General features: G+C 39.8%; 1 pseudogene; it reads left to right on the plus strand.

Annotated features, from left to right (window-relative positions):
* The first annotated feature begins 33 nt into the window (after window positions 1-33).
* Window positions 34-3,074, plus strand: LOC149748291 (adenylate kinase 2, mitochondrial pseudogene; annotated as a pseudogene).
* The last annotated feature ends 1,135 nt before the right edge of the window (window positions 3,075-4,209 follow it).

Below are 4,209 nucleotides of genomic sequence, written 5' to 3' on the forward strand. Positions count from 1 at the left end.
GAGTAGCCCCCGCCCGCCTCAACCAGAGAAAAGCCCATGCACAGCAACGAAGACCCAATGCAGCCAAAAATAAAATAAATAAAAATAAAATAAAATAAAATATACTAGATGAAATCAACAGTAGATTAAATGATACAGAGGAATGGATCAGCAATCTGCAAGACAAAGTAGTGGAAATCACCCAAGGTGAAGAGAAAAAAGCATCAAAGAAATGATAGTTTGAGACAATATCAAGCATACTAACATTAGCCTTGTAGGGGTCCCAGAAGGAGAAGAGTTAAGAGAAAGGGGCAGAGAAATTATTTGAAGAAATAATAGCTGAAAGCGTCCCCAACCTGGGAAAGGAAACACATCTAAGTCCAGGAAGCAGAGACAGTCCCAAACAAGATGAGCCCAAAGAGGGCCACATCAAGACATATCGTATTTAAAATGGCAAAAATTAAAGTGAGAATTTTAAAAGCAGCAAGAGAAAAGCAATTAGTTATGTACAAGGGAACTCCCATAAGACTATCACCTGATGTTTCAACAGAAGCTTTGCAGATCAGAAGGGAGTGGCACAATATACCCAAAGAGATGAAAGGAAAAACCCCACAACCAAGAATACACTACTTGGCAAGGTTATCATTCAGATTTGTAGAAGAGATAAAAGGTTTTACAGATAAGCAAAACCTAAGAGTTTAGCACCACTAAACCAACTTTACAAGAAACGTTAAGTGGACTTCTTGAAGTGGAAAAGAAAAGGCTACAATTAGAAATATAAAAATTATGAAAGAAAAAATCTCACTGGTAAAAGCAAGCATACAGTTAAGGTAGTAGATCAACCACTTATAAAGCTAGTAGGAAAGCAAAAAGACAAAAGTAGCAAAAAACATCTATATCCACAATAAGTAGTTAAGTGATACACAAAATAAAAAGATATAAAATATGATGTCAGAAACATTAAATGTGGTTGGGAGGAACACAGGGTTGTTGGAACGCATTCAAACTAAAGAGATCATCAACTTAAAATAACCCCATATATATAAATTGTTTTATATGAACCTCATGGTGACCACAAACCAAAAAACTATAATAGAAACACACACAAAAAGAGAAAGGATTCCAAACACTTAAGATAGTCATCAAATCACAAGGGAAGAGAGCAAAATAAGTGTAAGAAAACTAAAAAGCATACAAAAACAACTGGAAAACAATCAACAAAATGGCAATAAGTACGTACCTATCAAGAATTACTTTAAATTGTAAATGAACTAAATTTGCCAATCAAAAGACAGAGTGGATGAATGGATAAAAACAAGACCCATCTATATGCTGCCTACAAGAGACTCACTTCAGAGCTAAATACACACAGAGACTGAAAGTGAGAGGATGGAAAAAAGTATTCCATGCAAATGTAAACAAAAGGAAAGCTGGGGTAGCTATACTTATATCAGACAAAACAGACTTTAAAGCAAGTACTGTAACAAGAGACAAAGAAGGGCATTACATAATGATAAAAGGATCAATCCAACAAGAAGATACACCAATTGTAAATATATATGCACTGAACATAGGAGCACCTAAATACATAAAGCAAATATTGACAGAGATAAAAAGAGAAATTGACGGTAATACAATAATTAGTAGGGAACTTTAACACCCTACTTACCTCAATGGACAGATCATCCAGACAATCAATAAGAAAACCCTGATCTTAAATGATACATCACATGGAATTAACAGACACATAAAGAACATTTCTCCAAAAACAGCAGAAAAACATCCTTTTCAAGTGCACATGGAACATTCTCCAGGATAGATCACAGGCTAAGCCACAAAACAAATCTCAATGAATTTAAAAAGACTGAAATCATATCAAGCATGTTTCCCGACCACAATGGTATAAGATTAGAAATAAACTACAAGGAAAAAACTGCAAAAAACACAAACACAAAACACTATGCTACTAAACAACCAGTGCGTCCTGAAGCAAAGAGGAAATGAAAACAATGATCCAAAATGAATGGGTTGCAAAAGCAAATCTAAGAGGGAAATTTATAACAATACAGACCTACCTCAGGAAACAAGAAAAATTTCATATAAACAATCTAACCTTACGCCTAGAGGAAAAAGAACACACAACACCCAAAGTTAGTAGAAGGAAGGAAATAATAAAGATCAGAGCAGAAGCAAATGAAATAGAGACTAAGAAAAACATAGAAAAAAAATCAATAAAACTAAGAATTAGTTCTTAGAAAACATAAAATTGATAAAAATTGATAAACCTTTAGCCAGACTCATCAAGAAAAAAATGAAAGAGGCCCAAATAAATAAAATCGGAAATGAAAGAGAGTGAGAGGCTTCGGCAGCCATGGCTCCCAACGTGCCCGCAGCCAAACGGGCCCAAGAGTGTCCTAAAGGCATCCGGTCTGTGCTGCTGGGGCCGCCCAGAGCCAGCAAGGGTACCCAGGCACCCAAATTCGCTGAAAACTTCTGTGTCTGCCACTTGGCTACTGGAGACATTCTGAAGGCCATAGTGGCTTCTGGCTCAGAGCTGGGAAAAAAGCTGAAGGCAACTATGGATGCCAGGAAACTGGTGAGAGATGGAATGGTCGTGGAGTGCACTGAGAAAAATTTGGAGACCCCTCCATGCAAAAATGGTTTTCTTCTAGATGGCTTCCCTTGAACTGTGGGGCAGGCAGAAATGCTTGATGACCTCATGGAAAAGAGGAAACAGAAGCTTGATTCTGTGACTGAATTCAGCATTCCAGACTCTCTGCTGATCTGGAGAATCACAGGATGACAGATTCACCCCCAGAGTGGCCATTCCTACCACAAGGAGTTCAACTTCCCAAGGGAGCCCATGAAAGATGACATCACAGGGGAACCCTTGGTCCACCGATCAGATGATAATGAGAAGGCCTTAAAAATCTGCCTGGAGGCCTACCACACTCAGACAACCCCACTGGTTTACTACAGTAAACGGGGGATCCACTCTACCACTGATGCATCCCAGACCCCCGATGTCATGTCTGCAAGCATCCTAGCAGCCTTCTCCAAAGTTACATCCTAGTAACAGAAGGTCAAGGCTGCACCACTGCTCATCACTCCATGGCATGATCCCTGCTCTTAGATACTGGGCAGAGGGCAGGAGTGGTCAGGGTAAGGATGGAGAGGGAGGAGTGGTGAGGGGTCAAGAGGAGAATGGGAAGAGCAGCAGTGCTGTGGTGAAGCGATTTCTTTTACATGGAGTAGAAGTCTCAAAAAAGTATAAGCAAAGGGAAAAATTAATTTTTTAAAACACTGACTGGAGGGTATAAATAGAAACAGGGAGAGGCAGTATTATTTCTAAGGAATCACGTTGTCATTTACTCCAGACTGGTGACAGTGTTTTTTAAAGCCAGTGCCCTAAGACCTCAGCTTTTATGGGAACCTCATGCCAGCCCAGGAACGCAGGAAATCACACTGTTGTCCTGTCTGTCCTGTAGCTTGGAACAGGGCAGGAGTTAACTACTAACCCTGGTTCCCCATACCATGAGATCAAAAAGTCATCTCCCCATTTGAAAGAGATATGGAGTGTGTACATGGGAGCAGTGGCTCAGCACATCAGGTTTACTGGAGTCATGGGGCAGGTGGGGCAGCTGGTCTCACTCCGCTCCCAACTTATCACTGACTTACCAGCCCACCTGCTCTCGTGGGTAAGCGCTTGGCAGCCACCCAGCATATGCCACATTCCTACACTCTTGCCTTCCTCCACCCATGTCGTGTGAAAGAACCCTTTTTAATAAATAAGCAAGTGTCCTAAGCAACATTATCCAAAGACTGTCCTTTCCATCCTCAAATCCTGTGACTGGGATCACTCAACAGCACTGTGATGTATTATTTTCAATGAGGTGCCTTTCTTAACTGTCCAAATGATGCCTTGTTTGGCCCCTAAATCAATAAAGTATGTTAAAAGTTTGTAAAAAAAAAAAAAAAAGAGAAAGGAAGTAGGGAAGGGAGGGAGGGAGCGAGCGAGGAATGAAAGAGAAGTTACAACCGACACCACAGAAATCCAAAGAGACTACTATGAACAATCATATGCCAATAAAATGGATAACCTAGAAGAAGTGGATAAATTCCTAGAAACATACAATCTCCAAAGATGGCATCAGGAAGAAATAAAAAAATATGAACAGATTACCAGGAATGAAACTGAATCAGTTACTTCTAAAACAAAATCCCAAGAAA

Source organism: Delphinapterus leucas, chromosome 10 (assembly GCF_059928025.1).
Source record: "Delphinapterus leucas isolate spDelLeu-1000000601 "Yukka" chromosome 10, BTC_Dleu_Yukka2, whole genome shotgun sequence".
In the NCBI taxonomy this organism is placed as follows: Eukaryota; Metazoa; Chordata; class Mammalia; order Artiodactyla; family Monodontidae; genus Delphinapterus; species Delphinapterus leucas.